This window comes from Macaca nemestrina, chromosome 6, assembly GCF_043159975.1.
Source record: "Macaca nemestrina isolate mMacNem1 chromosome 6, mMacNem.hap1, whole genome shotgun sequence".
Lineage (NCBI taxonomy): Eukaryota > Metazoa > Chordata > Mammalia > Primates > Cercopithecidae > Macaca > Macaca nemestrina.
The window spans coordinates 102,117,205-102,138,074 of record NC_092130.1 but is presented as its reverse complement, the minus strand read 5'-3'; the positions used below and the strand labels follow the sequence as shown (position 1 = coordinate 102,138,074).

Below are 20,870 nucleotides of genomic sequence, written 5' to 3'. Positions count from 1 at the left end.
TCAAAAAATGTTAAATAATAAACGTTATAATATAAAGTGTTTTCCAGCTACTATTAGACATTATAATGTATACATGCAATAATGAAAGGAGCTATGTATTTTATGTTTGCTAGTAGTATCATCAAACATAGGACAAATAGCTCAGTACCATATTCTAAAATACATACTTCATTATATGTATTATATATACCATCACTGTCTATAGACTTAAGCAACTTTAAAACTCATCAACTATTGAAATTTCAAATTTGAAGAGTATTTCAAGCCTATCATTCTAACCTTAGTACCTGGATATCCTTTTTTTTTCTTTGAGGATGTCTCTGATCTGCATTTTATTTCATTTTTTTAAACATTCATATTTTCCCTCTACATTGTTCCTAATGAGTACCAATTCATTTTTATCTACTTGATGATAGTAAAGAAGTGAATTAGTTCTCCAATTTTTTAAGGACTGTAGATAGGGGCAAATTGGAAACATTTGTCTTAGACATGGATATAATTTCCTGTAGATAACAATGCTAAATACATTTTGTATGTTTAAAGTTAAACAGGAGAAATAATTTGTAGTGTCTATATATCTCTCTCCTTATTATACAGCCATGCTGATTTGTCTTTTAAGAACCCTGCTCTATATCTGAGTTTTGACCATTCCAATACATGTATTAACTCCTTTAATATATCAAGGTAGTTTACAAGTTGAGGGAACGTGGTGGTGTGTCATACTTCCTGTTAATATTGGAATTCATAGTTATCAGTCATTATTCTATCATTTTTGCCTCAAATAAAATAATCTATTATTCTCAGATTATTCATATGATTTTGGGTAACTCCAATAATGTAGTTCAAGCAAGAAACAAAATGTCAAATAAACACCTCACAAATTGTCTTACCAATCATATCACTTAATGAGTTGATCAATATAACAACTTTTCTTCAGTTCAACCAAGTGATCTGAATTATTTATGACTGAATTGGATTACTCACATAACCTTCTGGAACAATCTCCGAGACTACCAACTAATTTAAATTTAGAATAGGTAATGCATATGGTAATATACTTACATCTTTTTATTTTCTTTTTTCTTTTTTTTTTTTTTTGAGATGAAATTTCACTCTTGTTGCCCAGGCTGGAGTGCAATGGCGCAATTTTGTCTCACTGCAACCTCCACCTCCTGAATTCAAGCAATTCTCCTGCCTCAGCCTCCCAAGCACCTGGGATTACAGGTTCCCGCCACTACACCCAGCTAATTTTTGTATTTTTAGTAGAGACGAGTTTCACCATGGTGACTAGGCTGGTCTTGTACTCCTGACCTCAGGTGATCAGCCCCACCTTGGCCTCCCAAAGTGCTAGTGTGAGCCACTGCACCCAGCCAATATACTTAGATCTTAACTGCTGACAGTTAGGCTATATCTAAGGGTCTATATTTCTTGTACGAATCTAACAAGTATTATTGTCAGAGGTGTTTGAACCAGCACAACTCCATCTTAAATAGGAGCTGGGTAAAATGAGGCTGAGACCTACTGGGTTGCATTCCCAGACAGTTAAGGCATTCAAAGTCACAGGATGAGACAGGAGGTTGGCACAAGATGCAGGTCATATATACCTTGCTGATAAAACAGGTTGCAGTAAAGAAGCTGGCTAAAATTCACCAAAACCAAGATGGCAATGAGAGTGACCTCTGGTCGTCCTCACTGCTACACTCCCATTAGCACCATGACAGTTTACAAATGCCATGGCAACATCAGGAAGTTACCCAATATGGTCTGAAAAATGGGAGGCATGACTAATCCACCCCTTGTTTAGCATATCAACAAGAAATAATCATAAAAATGGGCAACCAGCAGCCCTTGGGGCTGCTTTGTCTGTAAAGTAGCCATTCTTTTATTCCTTTACTTTCCTAATAAACTTGTTTTCACTTTATGGACTCGCCCTGAATTCTTTCTTGTGCAAGACCCAAAAACCCTCTCTTGGACCCCCTTCTGGTAACAGTCTCATCAACAAGCTAACGCAACCATTATGTTTTTAATACCTTGAAATTGAGGGGTTTTCATAGTAACAACAGTAGTCATCATAAAATTAAGAGACATTGCTTTATAAGTAGTAGTAAAGTTTGAAGTACAAAGCAAAAATGAATGAGAAGAGAAAGCACTGTCTAGTTCTAGTTCTCAATACAAAGTCTGAGGATCTATGGTTCTTCATTACTCTGCATGCTTCAGGCTCCTTACAAAAGAATACTACTTATATGCAGAAAGTTTCTCATAAATTGATTTTTTTTTCTATTTTCACAGAAACATTCCTTCTAGTAGAGAAAAGGGAAATTCCAGCATCTCAGACTAGTGTTAAAACGGCCAGTTTACGGAACAAGCAATGCGTTCACAAAGTTTAAATTTCTTCTACTATTTACTTGCCACGTACATGTTTCCTTTCAGAAAATTAGAAAATCATGCGGTTCTCTTCCTTCTCCTACACTGTGCATATTAATACTTCTGCTCTCCAGGGTCTGACTCATACAAATGCAATCAAATAAAGAGCAGAAAAACTTTCCATATTATCAGGGACTTTTAAGATCCACCAAAAGCTGTGGATTTATCTAGTAAAGCAAAAACTATACCTGTTGTCTTAGGTAAAGTTTTCATTAAATTTACGAGCTCAGATTACATTTAATATAGCATTGTACATGTTAGATTGCTTATATTCCTCAGAATTCCATATTTAGCCTTCTCTTTTCTATGTGCTCTGAGTATTGTTATTCACCCCCAAGCCTTCTGCCATTTATCCAAACGCTGATGACTACTAATGCCTATCTTTAACCTCTGTAAAGCATGAGACTTCAGAATCAAGAATGAAAGAGCTTATCTGAATGTAAATAAAACAAAAGCTACTTGATCATCTCAATAGCTGCAGAAAAAGCATTTGACAAAACCCAACCTTTCATGATAAAAATACTCAACTTCCTCAAATACAGGGCATCTACAAAAAAAAAAAACAGAGTTAGCACGATAATGGTGAACCACCGGGTATTTCCTCCTAAGATCAGGAAAAAGTCAAGGATATTTACTCTCACCACTTGCATTTCGACATTGTACTAGAGGATCTAGTCAAAATAATTAGGCAAGAAAAAGAAAGAAAAGGCATTCAATATCAGGAAGCTAAATGCAAAACAGTCTTTATTTGCAGGTAACATGATCTTATATATAGAAAATTCTAAGGAATCCACTTTAAAAAAAAAAAAACCATTAAAACTAATAAGTTCAGCAAGGTTGCAGGATACAAGATCAATATATAAAAATAATTTGTATTTCTATACATTAGCAATGAACAATCCAAAAAATGGAATTAAGAAAATAATTCATTCATAATAGCATCAAAAAATAATAAATTTAACAAAAGACATGCAAAACTTGTAAAATAGAGATTACAAACACTGTTAAAAGAAATTAGAGAACATCTAAAATAAATGGAAAGATATCTCATGTTCATAGATCTAAAAACTTAATATTGCTAAAATGTCAATATTTCCCAAAACAACCTACAGACTCAAAATCCTAGCGAACTGTTTTGCAAAAATTGTCAAATTCATCCTAAACACATATAAAAATAAGGAGCCCAAATAGCCAAACTAATCTTGACAAAGAACTAGGTGGAGTAGGTTTTGGGGTTGTCTATGCAAAATCTGATTATGAATGGTTTACTGGGCCAGGCGCGGTGGCTCACGCCTGTAATCCCAGCACTCTGGGAGGCGGAGGCGAGTGGATCCCCTGACATCAGGAGTTTGAGACCACCCTGACAAACATGGTGAAACCCCACCTCTACTAAAAATACAAAAATTAGCTAGGTGTGGTGGCAAGTGCCTGTAATCCCAGCTACTTGGGAGGCTGAGGCAGCAGAATTACTTGAACCCAGGAGGCAGAGGTTCCTTGAAACGCATACAAATTTTAACTGCAAATGGATTCTAAACCTAAATATAAGATCTAAAACTATTAAAATTCTTAGAATAAAACACAGGTGCAAGCCTTTGTCACCTTGGGTTAGGCAGAGCCTTCTTAGATATAAAACCAAAAGCACAAGTGACAAAAGAAAAAGTAGATACATTAGACCTCATCAAAATTAAGAACTTCTGGGCTTCCAAGAACACCATCAAGAAAGTAAGACAACTCACAGAATGGGAGAAAACATTTCCAAAGTATATATCTAACAAGGGTCTTGTATCTAACATGTATAAAGGGCTCTTACAACTCAAAAATAAAAAGACAACCCAGACTGAAACTAGATTAGCGGTTTCAAGGGACTGTGGGGGGTAAGGGAAACGGGAAGTGACTGCCAGTTAGTACAGGACTTCTTTCTGAGGTGATGAAAATGTTCAGGAATTAGATAGTGGTGATAGCTGTGTAAATATATGAATATACTAAAAGTTACTGAATTCCACACTCTAAAAAAGTTAATTATATGGTCTATGAATTATAACTGGATGAATCTCAAATTGTGCTGAAAGAACCCAGACCCCACCTCTGCCACCCAACTGCCAGAAAAAGTATATACTGTATGTCCTTATTTATATAAAATCCTAGAAAAAGCAAGCTCATCTACACTAACAGGCAGCAAAGTGTTTCCTCGGGAACAAACGGGAGGGAGGAAGAGATTACAAAAGGGCATAGATAAACTTAAGATTACAGATATGTTTATTATCTTGATTATGGTGATGGTTTCACAGTTATATATATGTATGCCAAAGCACAATTTTAAACTTTACATATGGGCAGGTTTCTGTATGTCAGTTATACCACAATAAAGCTGGGGAAAATGTTTTTTAAAACAACCCAATTAAAAATGGCAAACGATGGCTAGGCACAGTGGCCCACACCTGTGATCTCAACACTTTGGGAGGCCAAGACGGGTGGATCACCTGTGGTCAGGAGTTCAAGACCAGCCTGGCCAACATGGCAAAACCCCGTCTCTACTAAAAATACAATAATTAGCTGGGCGTGGTGGCGTACACCTATAACCCCAGCTACTCAAGAGGCTGAGGCAGGAGAATCACTTGAACCCAGGAGGCACAGGTTGCAGTGAGCTGAGATTGCACCACTGCACTCCAGCCTAGGTGACAGAGCAAGACTAGTCTCAAAGTAAAAAGAAGGCAAATCATTTGAAATATTTCTATTCAAAGAAGATATACAAATGTATGTGAAAAGCTGCTCAACATTCTTAGCCGCTAGGAAAACACAGATCAAAATTACAATGGCACTTCACACCTGCTAGGTAAACTATAATCAACATGACAAACAGCAAGTGCTGGCTAAGATGTGGAGAAACTGCAAACTCACACATTGCTAGTGGGAATGTAACAAGGTCTATGAAAGAATAGTTTGGCAGTTTCTCAAAAGGCGAAACAGAGTTAGTTACCATACGACCCAGCAATTCCACAACTACATACACACTCTAGGAGATGTGAAGACATGTCCAAACAACAACTTGTATACAAATGTTCGTATCAGCATTATTCAAAATAGCAACAAGACAAAAAACAGAAACAACCCCAAACTGTTATTCATCAACTGATGAATAACAAAACTGGTATATCAATACAAGGTAATATTTGGTCATAAAAAGGAATAAAGTGCTGATACACACTACAATATGAATAAAACTTAAAAACATTATGCTAAGCAAGAGATGCCAGACACAAAAATTCACATATTACACGATTCCATTTATGTAAAATAGATTAGTGGTTGTTGAGGGCTGGGGCCTAGAAGTGGGGAGGAAATGGGGAAAGACTGTTAATGAGTAGAGTTTCTTTAGTGGAGGGATGAAAATTATCTAAAATTAGCTGTGGTAACAGTTGTATAATTCTGTGAATATATTTTTAAAAACTGAAATGTATCTTTTTTTTTTGAGGCAGAGTCTCTCTGTTGCCCAGGCTGGAGTGCACTGGCACCATCTTGGCTCAATGCAAACTCCATCTCCTGGGTTCAAGCAGTTCTCATGCCTCAGCCTCCCTAGTATCTGTGATTACAGGTGTGCACCACCACGCCCAGCTAATTTTTTGTATTTTTAGTAAAGATGGGGTTTCACCACGTTGGCCAGGCTGGCCTCAAACTCCTGACCTCAAGTGATCCACCCACCTCAGTCTCCCAAGGTGCTGGGATTAGAGGAGTTAGTCACCGCACCCAGCCTGAACTGTATACTTTAAATGGGTGACTTGTATGGTATATGAATATCTCAGTTGTTAAAAATGTAAATAAACAAAATATCAACTTACAAGTGACTCCAATAAATCATTTAAGAGCTAGGGGTTTTTTTTGGTTTTTTTTTGAGACAGGGTCTCACTCTGTTGCCCAGGCTGGAGTGCAGTGGCGAGATCTCAGCTCACTGCAACCTCCGCCTCTTGGGTTCAAGTAATTCTGCTGCCTCAGTCTCCCAAGTAGCTGGGATTACACTCACTTGCCACCACACTCGGCTAATTTTTGTATTTTTAGTAGAGGTGGGGTTTCACCATGTTTATCAGGGTGGTCTCAAACTCCTGACCTCAGGGGATCCACCCGCCTCCGCCTCCCAGAGTACTGGGATTACAGGCGTGAGCCACTGTGCCTGGCCTAATAAACCATTTATAATCAGATTTTGCATAGACAGCCCCAAAACCTACTCCACCTAGTTTACCAATTTTTTAGTAAATCTCACCCCCACTCGCCCACTCTAGGAACTAATCTTTGACTATTCCTTCACAGCCCACGTACAATCCATCAGAAATCCTGCAGCAATATCTTCATAACTAATCTCAAACATGATCACTTCTTACCACCTTTACCCCATCTCCCTTGTCTAAGCTACCATCACCTCTCACAAGGGCTTCTACAATAGCCTGTTAGCTAGCCGAACTCTTAACCCTGCCATCTCTCCAGCACCCAGAACCCCTGCACCCAGTTTCCCACAGAGCAGCCAGAGTTGCCTTTTTAAAAGACAAACCAGGCCGGGCGCGGTGGCTCAAGCCTGTAATCCCAGCACTTTGGGAGGCCGAGATGGGCGGATCATGAGGTCAGGAGATCGAGACCATCCTGGCTAACACGGTGAAACCCCATCTCTACTAAAAAATACAAAAAACTAACCAGGCGAGGTGGCGGGCGCCTGTAGTCCCAGCTACTCCGGAGGCTGAGGCAGGAGAATGGCGTGAACCCGGGAGGCAGAGCTTGCAGTGAGCTGAGATCCGGCTACTGCACTCCAGCCTGGGCGACAGAGTGAGACTCCGTCTCAAAAAAATACATAAAAAATTTAAAAAAGACAAACCAGATGCTACTCATATACCCAAAACCCTTCAACAGTTTCCCATCACCTCCAGAATAAAATTCAAATTCTTTCTTTGGCCTAAAAAACCTCTCAGGATACAGTCCCTGCCTCTCTCCTAACCCATATCAATCACTATACTCTGGCCACACTGCTCTTACTATTTCTGAAATATCCCAAACTTGTTTCTGCTTCAGGGCTTCTGCATTTTCAGTTCTTTGCCTGAAAACTTCTTCTCCTGATCTCATTATTCCACCACTTCATTCAGAGAGACTTCCCCTAACTATTCTATTTAAAAGAGTACCTGCCATCCCACACATTCCATTCTTTTAATTTACTTTGGTTGTCTTCACAGCATCTGACAGCATATCATCTACTTGTCCATTCATTGCTATGTCTTCTTCTAAAATGTAAGTTCTAAGAGGACGGAGCTTACAAAATATCTGTAACTATCTCTCAATTTCTTCTTCTTGCTCTTTCTCACACTTCCCCCACCTCCCTTTCCCTATCTATATGGCACTTATGATCAACTTTTTAATAAATGAATAAATTTCAGTGACACCACTCAGGGTCTATGTATTGAATTCAAGAACAGATATTCTGCCACGACTGAGTAGCTGCTTCTTCTCATAGACTCACCGTTCATTCTTTGTACACTCAGGAATATGCCTTCTCTCCTCTCCCCTTAAAACTTAACACCTCACGAAGCCATCAGTGTGTGACTGTCTCCGTTGAAGACATACATAAAGTGAATTTCAGACAACGGGATTATCCTCAGATGAGCAGCCTTGTCATATACCACTAGGTATTCTCATTACAGTCTTCATGCTCTATACATTAGTTAAGGCAAAGCTAGCTGCCGTAACAAACCAAACCTATTATGTTTACCATAATAAAAGTTCCACGTTCCTGGGAAGTGGATGGTTTCCTCCTCACAATCACACAGGAACTAAAAACCAGCCCAAAACATACTGGCTTAGAACTAAAATTTATTTCCTATTTATCACAACTCTCATATGGCATCAGCTAGGGCAATGGGATGTCAGAAGACCCAACAGCCTCACTCTCACAGTGGGACAGTCTGTGCTGGCTGCGGCTTGAAGAAGGGTTGGACTTGTCAGCCAGAACCTCAGTTCTCTTCAACGGAGCTGCTGGGGTCTCCTCACCTCAGAGTGGTCTCCAGGTCATTGTATTTCTTACATGGTGACTAGCTTCTAAGAGTGCCAAAGTGGAACCTGCCAGCCTTCTTAAGGCTGAGCACAATGTTATACATTCTCCTGGTTAAAGCAAGTTATAGAGCCAGCCCAGATTCAAACAGGCTATAAAGGATGTAAATACTGGGAAGTGTGGTTCATTCACCAGGGCCACCAAGTTCCTTTTATCCTGTGGCTTCCTCATCCCTTACATCTTCAAAGTCCTCTGTATAGATGAGGAAAAGGGATGCATCTTAACCACCCTGACGCAAAGTCACATGCATCATCTTTTTCATTATTTTGTAGAGAAGTAGTCACACAGCCCCATGTAGTTGTAATAGTGACTGGAAAATAGAATCCCTGACTGGGCAGCTCTGGCCAATGACTAGAATATAGAAAACGAACCACAAATATTTTATGGACGGCTAGCAGCCTCAGCTAACTTTCCTCTTATCTCTCAGCAGATAGGCATTTCCTTGTTAACTCTCAGGTCATCAGTGGTCACCTCTCAGGAGAGACTACCTTTAGCCAGGATACCCCCTCCAGTTATGTTTGGTTACTTTAGGCTGTTTTCAGTGTAATTTCCTCATACCAATATTCACAAATACACTCACTTTATACAACAGTTTTGAGTGATCTCATCCACGCTGTAAAATTACTTTAAGTATTCCGGGGCCCACATAAATATCTATACCTCTTCCATGTGCTCCAACTTACATTTCTAACTATGTTATGTCTACTTATATATGCCTTAGGGACACATATGCCTATGTCAAAAGTGAATTAAAGTATTATCGAACTACTCCTTGTTTTATGTTCCCAATCTTAATTAACAGCCTCCCACCAATACCTAAGCACCCAAGCCAAAGCCACTCAGATTCATCACTAGTTCCTCCTCTCCCTCCCCACACACTATGGAGTTACCACACTCTGTTCACCTGAAACTATCCCTCGGATGTTCCCTGCTCCACGCCTACTGGTGCTTTCCTAGTTCTGGTCCTTCACTCACCTGAACTACTAAAACAGCTCTTTTAATTGACTTCCCTGACTTTAAAATACAATTTTCTAAGTGCTCCAAAAATATTTAATCATGTTACTTCTACATAGAATTATTTGATAGCTTCCTGGCCAATAAAGTGCCACACTTCTTAGTAGGACATTTAAGATCCTTTGCAGTGGGACCTCCATCTTCACTTCTTCTACTTGTTAGTCCCACCACCTTATTTAGGATACAGTTCCAAATATGCCCAAAACTTTCATGACTCTGTGCCTTCTCCATATATTTATATTCCATTCATATGTTTACCAAGAATATTCTTTCCCTTCCCGCTTCTCTTACCGACAACCTACTCACCCTTCAAAGCTACTTTTAAATATCACTTTCCCAGTCACACCTTCCTCCAGGCAAAATTAACTACTCACTCTTCAATGACTGGTATTGTTGATACCTCAAATATATTACTTATGAAACTGAATTATGATTAATAATATAGCTTATCAACTATGATGTTGTGATTTTTTTTGTCTCATCCACTAGATTTTTGGTGCTTTGAGAGCTGAACCCACAACGAATCATCTTTGTGTTTCCACTAAAGTCAACTGTCTCTCTCGAATAAACAGAACCCTTATTGGCAAGCATGTGGTTGTTTAGATAGCTAGAACTTCACCTAAACAAAGCAGCCATCTCATTTCCCAATGATACATTCCAGGTAGCCACAGAGTAGTATGGGACTCTCACATGCCTTTGCACATTTCCCAAAGACAAGGATCACACCTAGACAGACTCAAGTCCTTAAAATAAAACCTCACTCTCCCAACAAAAAATTCAGCTGGGTATCACTTTTAGTTATACTGTCAATCCTTATTGCTTTACATCACAATGTTTGTTACTTCTTAAAATAACCTTAAAAGGCCCAGAAATCTGAATTTTAGTGAACAGGAAGTGAGTAATCTGTCCAAAAAGGTAGAGAAGATCATGGATATAGCCTCTAGTAAGAGGTCTGGAAGCCACAAGGAAAGCTGACTAGTAAATGTGGACAAGAAAAAATGCTTCCATTACAAATTATCTCAAATGAAGATTACAAAAACCAGAAATACACTTCCTGGTATTATTGGTCATAAATCCCTTCAGTAGTGAGCTAAACTGACTTATAATAGTTGTTGACTAGATTGTTCTTCCCCAAAATATTAAGTCTTCAAATCGGATCAAGGCAATTGACAGCTGAAGCCAAATAACAATGAGTACTTCAAAACTAGCGGCTAATGATAGCGACCTCAATTGTGTTTTTTCTCTGAGATCACCTACACTAAAATACGGTATGTGATTTACAGAAATTTGCAACTTTATATACTTCTTGATATAGGCCAACAATCACAAAACTTCCATTGAATTAACCAGTGATTTGTTTTGTATTATTTTAATAACTGTATGAGATTTTCCATTAATTTTCTAGTTAGCATAGCCCTTTAACAGATAGTCCTGATCATTCCAGGTCAAGAAGGATTTATAAAGTTCAGCCAGTTTTGTGGTAGATAGTGATTACACTCTAGACATGGCCTCATTTTTTTAAATGTATACTTCTTGTTTTTAATCAAAGTTATCCATAACATTGTTTAGAATACAATAGTCACATAAGACTTAAGAAAAAAAAAAAGCAGCTCTGTGACCACTTTACTGATACACACACACACACACACAAGCACACACTTTCTACAACCCAAAAGCTACTACTTTGAAGTCATTTAGCTGATATTTTTGGTATTTACTTCTACTTATCTAAGTAACTTACTATACTTCTTGATTTCTATTTCTTGATTTTTCCATTTTACGCATAACAGCTAGAACTTGGAAGGTGAGAATTCAGCTCTTAGATACATTCACACACCCCAATCTCAACTCCAACATAAACACACTTCCCACACAAAAAACCCCAACACCCCTAAATAGTAATTTGTACTTTGTTAGATCAATTTTCAGTATTTACATTGTGACTACATAAATGCTTCTGACACTGAGCCATATAGTGTACCATGAATGTTTCTTTATTCTTGCACTTTTTGATTTCCCTTAATACTATTTATTACTTATCTCCCTTATCCTTGAAAGTCTCAAGTAACTATGTAAATCTTACCCCAATAAGTTCAAACATATCAGGTATTCTATCAGCTCTATCTTCTTAAATCAACGTCCCAAAGCTTTGTAATGTGCTCCAATCTAGAGCAGTCAATCTTTAGAAAAAGGAGCGTCCAAAAGATCGTTCTGCAATGATGGAGAAGTTCTCTATCTACTCTGTCCAGTGCAGTAGCCACTAGCCACATGTGGCCATTGAGCTCTTAAAATGTGGCTAGCATGACTAAGAAACTGAATTTTAAAATTTAACTTAAACAGCCACATAAAGCTAGTGGTTTTAACAGACAGCAGCTCCACAACTGACATAGCTGTGATGTTGGGATCTCCTCTCTTTTCTCTCTTAGTTTCCTGATCCCATCTTTCCTTCTTGATTTACTTTATCTTAGTAGATCACAAACTCTACTCACTTCTGGAAAAGGGGTATATGAGAGGTAAATTGTTTTATGACTGACAATCTACAAATTTCCTTCTTTTACTCTCACTCTTTGTTGATAATCTGGGCACAAAATACATTGGAAATCATTTTACCCTTGGTATCTTAAAGGCAGTATTCCACTTCTAGTATTCATGTTGCTGTTGAGAACTCTAGTAACATTTTGATTCTTGATCTTTTGTCTAAATCATTCTCTTACTTTATGGAGGTTTTCAAAATATCTTCTCTATTCCAGATGCTCTGAAATTTCACAATAATCTTGGTATGGGTGGATCTTAATTCATTGTGATGGATGCTTAATGGGCCCTTTTAATCTGGATTTCCTGTAGAACTGTAGAACTGTAGAACTGTGTTCTACAGTTCGAGAAATGTTCGCGAATTATTTCATTGATTTTTTCTCCTCCAATGTGTTCTCTCCTCTGAAACATGTGTTATTTAAATAATCCCTCTAATTTTATCATTTCTTCCTATTTACCATCATTTAGGGTTTGTTTTTTGTTGTTTCTGCGTTCCTTTCTGATCAATCTCCTCAACTCTTTGTTCCTTGTATTGGATTTTTTTAGTTTCTAAGAGCTCTATTAACATTCTTGTTCTTATTTCATAAATGCAATGACTAATTTTTCCAAAAATTTTAAGGACATTTTTTGCATTGTCTTCTCCTCCAAATCTCTTTTATTCTCTTTTGCTTTAATTGCCATTTTTCACATCAGTGACCTTCCTTACCTATGACTATCTGTTCACAATTAAGAATGAGATATTGAAAAGCTAATTAGAAGCTCCGCGTGTATGGTGGGGTTTGCTGGCAATGGACTTCACAGCAGGATGAGCTGGCTGGAGCCTTTCCTAGGGGAACCATTTATACTGGTATTTTTAGTTTTTTTCTTTCGGCCTAGTCAAACTCCTCAAAGGAGACATTTTTGCTCATGTAGCCATTAAAATAATTTTGAAGTGCCACATATTCACACATCCTTGTGATATCTAAAATTTTCATCTAAGTTTCAATCAATAATTACAAAAAATGTGATTTCTGACATATTGTTGACTTCAAAAAACTATTTATTTTAAAAATAACTGTAGACTTACAGAAAAGTTGCAAAAGTATTACAAAGAGCTCCCATATACCCTTCACCCTAATGTTAACATCCTACATAGCCAAAATACTATTATCCAAACCAGGAAATTAACACTGCTATAATACTGTCAGCTAAACTACAGACCTTATTCAAATTTCACACATTATTCCACTAATGTTCTTTTCTGTTTCAGAATCCAATCCATAATTCCTTCTTGCATTTAGTTTAATATCTCCCTAAACTCTGGTCTTTGATAACTCCTCCATCTCCCCTTGTCACTCATAACCTTGATACTATGGGAGATTGTCAGTTACTTTATAGAATAACTCTACTAATTTGGCTTTGTCTAATGTTTTCTCAAGAATGAACTGAGATCATAAATTTTGGGCAAAAATGCTACAGAATGACACTGTGTCCTTCTCAGTACATCATATATCATGGGGTACATGATGTTGATATGTCTTATTACTAGTGATGTTAACCATAATCTGTTGGTTAACATGGTACCTGCCAGGTTTTTGTCTGTAAATTTACCATTTTTCCCTTTGCAGTTAATAAATCATATTGACTTAAAGAAAACAAAACTATTACATCCTTCCTTTATATGTATCAAATGGACTCTAGAAACTACAATCAGTGTGATAACTGCTACCATCCATTGAACAAACTACTCCTTAAAACGGTTTTACACTGTTCCTTCTTCTCCTTGCACTAATATTTCTATGATATTTATTGCACAGAATGTTATCCTGATGTAATATTTTTACACATGGAAGTTTATTGATTAGCCAATCATTTTTCTCTACAAGAATGTATCTGTATATAAATACAAATTTTAAAAATATCTTGTGATCCTAATGCTCTAAGTACTGATCCAAAAGAAATTTGGAATTATTATAATTATTATATTAGTATACAACAAATCAAAACACAAATATATATCAGGAAGACTACTAAGCAAAAAAAAAAAAATACTATTTTAAATACACCTGTTAATGAAATGGATGGAGCTTATCTTTTTATTTCTTTTTGAGATGGAGTCTCACTCTGTCACCCAGGCTGGAAGGCAATGGTGCAATATCGGCTCACTGCAACCTCCGCCTCCTGGGTTCAAGTGATTCTCCCACCTCAGCCTCCTGAGTAGCGGGAATTACAGGTACCCGCCATCATGCCCGGCTAATTTTTGTATTTTTTTTGCACTGATGGAGTTTCACCATGTTGTCCAGGCTCATCTTGAACTCCTGACCTCAGGTGATCTGCCCGCCTTAGCCTCCCAAAGTGCTGGAATTAACCACGCCTCGCCTGGAGTTTATCATTTTTTAATTGGTTTATGAGTTCATGAATTACTTACTACCAGAATGAGACAGGGCATTAATCCTACTCCTATTTTTTTATTTTTATAGATGTAAGTGCTTAAGAACCTTGTTCAAATAAGAAGGAACCAGAAAACCCTTCGTTATAGCAATGTAAGTGTTATTAGTTATGTGCCACATATCACACAGTGGTCTATTATAAAAAATTATCTTTAATAATCTGGCATTATTAAACACAACTCAATTAAATCCTCTTTCATTTTTGTTGAAAACAAAGAAATAGAAGCCACCTGACTTACAAAAGAATATCATCTAATTATATCCAGTCACTTTTACACTACTACAAAACTATTTAGAGCCCTCTCCCTGCCTTCTCTTCTCTTTTATTAAAGGGGGACTTTCAGACCTTTTTACAACTCCAGATTAGTAAGATAAAGGTTTGATGAAAGATATACCTTCATTTTATACAATGGGAGAAGGAAGATAATTTATTCCCTAACACAAATGTTGCCACCATACCTGAAAGTCTTCATGTGCCCCAGGAGCATGTCTTTTCCCAGAGGCCCAGCTGTGCTGCATTAGGGAAGGAACTTTCAGCCAATCCTTTTCTAAAGCTCCACCTCCCAGAAGTACCTAGTGTTATAATGACTGAATCTTTCGAAGGTTCTACAATATAAATGTGGTGCTTTCTGCTTTTGGCAATGGCATCTTAGGATTCAGTTACTACATAATCTACCCTTTTCCAAGATTATAAAGTTTTGTTCCTGTTACACTCCCCTCTTACTCACTTTGTCATGTGGGATTTATGCTGCTTAAAAATGTCTTTGTTATTCTGGTGGTGTTGCAAGAGAGAGTAGAGGCTGATGCACATGTTCAACCCACCCTCTTTAACCAAAGCATTAGCACTATAGCCATACCCTGCCTACCACTAGCAATGTAAACTCAACATGCCATCCAAATTTTCACTGTAAAATTATAAGAAAACTTTGCAGGAATACATGTATGACTTATACAGACTTTGAATACAAAGTTCTACGCCTGAGGTCAATGAATTCTGAATAGTGTCCTGAATAAACTAAAAATATTACATAATACTTAGTATAGCAATTATTGTAAAACTCAGTATAGAACAATTTTTTTCTTCTTTTATGCTCTCTATGTCATAAAAGGGCTTTCTCTGCAGTTTTCATCCTTTTATAAACTATTTTTGCAGGTTTTTGTTACACATGAAGTACTCATATGGAAAGACTATAAAATACCTGATTTTGCAACCATGAATATTTTCTATTATCTTTCATCAGTGCTTTCCTTTTCATCTTTAGTGCCATGCCATAAAACAAAGGTATTTGTGGATTTAGCATCTATGGTTTCTTGTGAATGCAAGGCACTACGCAGATCCAAGATAGGCAATAATTTGCCATTTTCCCATGACACAGATCTATTCTCTATTTGTTGCTAAGCCCATGTTTTATGAATTAAGTTATACAAACATAGGTACAAAGAAAAGTAACAGCAAGATTTCGTTCCTTAAATAGAAAACTAAAATACTTGAGAGGCTAAGGGAAGTGAATCAATTGAGCCCAGGAGGTTGAGGTTACAGTGAGCCATGATTGCACAACTGCACTCCAGCCTGGGCAACAGAGCAAGACCCTGGCTCTAAAAAATAATTAAACAACCCTCTAAAAGAAGCTCGGCCAGGCGCGGTGACTCACGCCTATAATCCCAGCACTTTGGGAGCCCGAAGCAGACAGATCATCTGAGGTCAGGAGATGGAGACGAGCCTGACCAACATGGTGAAACCTCGTCTCTATGAAAAACACAAAATTAGCCGGGCGTGATGGCACATGCCTGTAACCCCAGCTACTCAGGAGGCTGAGGCAAGAGAATCTCTTGAACCTATGAGGCAGAGGTTACAGTGAGCCAAGATCGCACCACTGTACTCCAGCCAGCCTGAGACTCCGTCTCAAAAAAAAAAAAAGAAATATGGAAAATAAAATAAAGATCACTTAATGATTTATTCCCTAAGGTGGTAGCATTTTGAGTGTTCTACCAGAATTACTGTATCAACTTTGTTCATCTAATGGTCATTAGGAAGAAGTAAACAGTACAATATTAGAAAAACTAAATAATTCCATTTACCTAGATAATAATCCCCCTCACAGAACAACATAAAAAGAGAGGAAAGAGAAGTCCTTGATGATGGGGAACTTGCAACTTGACTTTAGATTACAGATCGCTATAAAATTACCTATAATATAGGAAAAGAGAGAAGTAACTATAACTCCAATGTCTAGCATGATGTGCTCAACAAATACCTTTTATTACTAGTCATGATCTGTTGCTAGAAGTCTAAAAAACTGATAAGGATAATGAAAACCAAACTTGAAAAGTAGAGGGACTGTTAACTATGGATCCTGTGAAAATGTGGTCTAACCCCACTCAGCAATAATGACAACTACAGAAAACAATACTAACTATCCAAGTGGATTGTGGGGAAGGTGCCAATAGACAGAGAAGATTATGAGAAATACAATGCAACGGGTGTTTATTATTAGGAACTATCATTAAATAATTCCTCGCCTTAGAAATGTTATTAAAAAAAACCTGCATATATCCCAGTTCACCATAGACCATGTACCTGTCATCATGACTATCACATATCTATTTTTTTTAACAGTCAGGGAATACATAATTTTTACAGTCTGTATGTAAGGAATAACAGTAAGATAACGCCCAAACTTGAAACTATCGAGTCTGAAAATTAGCCTACTAAGAATAAATCATAAAATCATTTGACCCAAAATATTAATATATAAATGAGTAGCCGAAGAGTTTTGCATTTTCTTAATTTTGCCTATTGAGAAATAATCTTTATTCCTATATAGCATCATGTCTCAGAGTCATACACTGGGGCTTTGATGACAAAACACTACATGCATTTACTCTTACTGAATCTTCTCAAGACTGCAAGAAATAAATCTTCCTTTACTATCTATCATAGTCTTTCAACTTACCTACCTTTCTCTCAAATTCAACTTTTTTTTGAAAGTCAGCCCTGAGACCAAGGATTTCTGCCCACAGATAGTCCCCACTTCTAACTACAGAATTCAGAAAACTTTAGAGCCAAAAAAAGTCTCAATGATCATCTGTGGTCAAGCCTAATTCCCTTATTAAAAGGAGAAAAGTAAAAGCCAAAAAAGACTGTTACACAACTTATAAGTTAATGGCAATACTATAACAAAACCCAAAATCTCTTTGATACTAATATTTGATTTTGTCTTAAGATAATTTCTGAGTTGTACAGTAGACTAAATAGGGAAGTTTCCAAAGAACAGATCGACTTGCCTGAAAAAGCTGTTCCAATTGTTTCATTAATAATTTCTTCAAACTCAAACTCATCAGCAGTCTTGAGGTATGCAAATGAAAAAGAATAGAGAGTAACTAAGGTACAGACTGAATAACCCTTACCCAAAATGCTGAGAACCAGACAGGATTTCAGATTTTGGGGGGAATTTCAGAATATTTGCATTTTCCTTACTGGCTGGGCAACCCTAATCCAAACACCCAAAATCTGAAATGCCCCAACAAGCATTTCCTGTGAGGGTCTTGTTGGCGCTCAAAATGTTTCAAATTTTGGAGCATTTATTTCAAATTTTCAGATTAGAAATATTCAATTTGTGTATTTTCAAATTTCTTATGAATCCTTTCACTTTCCTGGACTTGTAAGGAGTGTGGTATATGTTAAGACATAAATCATTTTGCTTCTCTTTGTTCCGCATCCTCCCTAGAGCTTAAGCACAGATTTGAACCAGCCATCATAACCAAAAACATTGAGATATGGACAGATCTCAAGAATTAACCATGACGAAAGCCGTGACAATACCTTCAATCTCTCTATGTTCTTTTTCAAAAATATCTGATGAAAGAATCAATTACATTAAGTGAACAACTGTTGGTCAAAGAAATAAAAACTTATTTTACCAATAAATTAAGATAAATTCAGGAATCCCAACCAACTATTTTCTGAAGCTTTCCTTCAACTGCAAAATAAACATAATTTATTTAAAAAAATTTTTTTACTTCATTTGAAAGACTAGTTTGAAACATCTGGTGCTTTGGAGAACTGTTTGAAAATATAAAAAATCATATAAATAATGAGAAAAAATGAAATATACCTTAAAAGAATGAGCTCATTACATTAAAGTAACAGTAGAAAAAAAAAAAAAAAACACAAATATCTTTATAAGAAAACTATCTACCTAACCCAAAAAACAGTCTCACAGTGATCTCTTTATTTCAGGCAAAGAAGAATTTATATAGTTTCTTGAATTTCATTGTACTGTAATAGAATTTGACCTCATAAACAAAGTCTCCTTTTTCTATCAAGGCTATTCTATGTCCTAATAGCTCCATAAACTTATTTGCTATTTAATTTTAAAAATCATAAATAATAAATTATTTCACAAGACTTTCATTCAACTACAAATCTTCTTAATAAAGATTTTATCTTTTTGCTACCAGTGTAGGAAAAAGTATTTTACATATATCAGTATATATGAAATAGATGTTTATATAATACATACTTTATGTTTATATACTTTATATAAATATACCTTTATATACATAAAAATGGGATATATATATCCTTTATATATATACCTTTAAACATATATATCTCTTTATATATATATAATATATATCCCATATATAATATCCCTTTTTTATATATATATATCCCTTTATATATGTATCAGAAATACTTCCATCACAAGGTGTTTAGTATTTGTTCTGGACAATTTCTCTAAAATATTTAAATTATGTTTAGGTTTCCTTTGTAGAAAAAACACTTCCAGCCTGAATTAAATGGCTACTGATTCAAAGGCCAGTATAAGCACACCTAACTCCATTGTTTTCTGGTACAATGGGGAAAGAACTAAAATAAATAGTAAAGATGTAAGACAATTAGAGAAGTATGGAAGGTACTAAAAGTGGCATATACAGTAGCACCTGGAAACCCGAGGCTATAAAATAGTTAACTACCAGAACAAGCAGAAATAGAGGCCAGATGCCAGAGGAGAAGGAGCCTCAACATGCATAATAAGAAGAGCACACTCCTGCAGTTAAATACTGATCAGAAATACTAAATAGGAAGGCTGTGCCTTTTACTTGTGTGTCTTTCATAGAAAGAAGCCCTCAATAAAAAAGTATAAACTAGTTGTGCTCCAAATGTCTACGAGGTAGTTTCAGGTAGGAAACTCCCCTGGAGCCAGTATTAAGAACAAAAAGCCTCCAATTCCCATAGGAATTGCCTTATATAAAATAAAGCTTAAAACAATTAATTCACACCCCAACTCCAAAAATTAAAACATTTAAAAACAACAAAGTGATGTCTTTTCTGCAATGCACACTAAATTTCCATTGAACACTCTTTTTCCTCACGTATAATCAGTATTTTTCTGAAGTTACAAAAATTACTGGTTCTATTTCAAATTTACACAAGAACAAAGACAATAAAGGGCACCCAAAGCATTTACCTAAAGAAAAACCATTTTAAACTGCACATCAGTTTTTCATTCTTGGGAAAAAATGACCTTTCTTTAACTAACTATATGCACTAATTCTCATCACAAATGTGTACTAATTATGGGATCAAGGTGTCAAAAACAACTGTTCATCAGATCAGCAGTTAATCTGGTAGGATCTTTAGACTGGATGTGACCAGAAGAGCTAAGTTTGGAAAATCTGAAATGGAAATAAAAAGAAACTAAGTGTATTCTCTGCGAAAGGTCTTTTGGTCAAGGTACAGAACAAGGCAGACTTTGTTCTTTGATGGTAACAAGGTGTGGGTTGTATATGCACACAAGGTAAGTAGGTTAGAGCTTCCCAGCTCCAGCTGCTCTAGGGAGCTGAATGAATGGGAGGACAGGTAAAGCAGGCATGAGGTTGCACTATTTTTTAAGGATAGGGTATAGTTGGCTCTTACGATCAGAAACCCAAACTTTAGAGTAACAATTTCAAAGCTGTTTGTATTTACTAAATATATTAAAGCATTTTGTTTTTCTTGGTAATTAGCCAAGTTGCTCTTTCATATGTCAGGCTGAATGAGGTGTGCTATGCAGAAACAGGCTATGCATCTGGGTCACAGGTAGACTGGGGTTTTAGAAGGAGCCTGTAACAGTAACAGCAATGGGAATCAAAGTAAACAACAACTTTTGGAAATGTGAGCGCAAGAAGATAGACAAATATGAGGCTCAACATACAATTGTGTCTCTATATATGTGAAGAAATCTTATTCAGGATCAAATGTTTATTTTTATTTTGTTTTTTCAAAACACTTTCCCAATAATCCTCACGGTCATAGGATGGTAGAATCAAAGTACTCCCAAGAAATACTAAGTATAATCACCTCAATTTGCATGCCAGAGTTTAATTTAACAGAGATATTGATA

General features: G+C 36.6%; 1 protein-coding gene across 8 annotated transcripts in view; it reads right to left on the bottom strand.

Moving 5' to 3' along the window:
* The window catches only part of LOC105475144 (family with sequence similarity 169 member A), an 89,632-nt gene that overhangs the window by 34,773 nt on the left and 33,989 nt on the right, over positions 1-20,870 (bottom strand). The window lies entirely within an intron of this gene.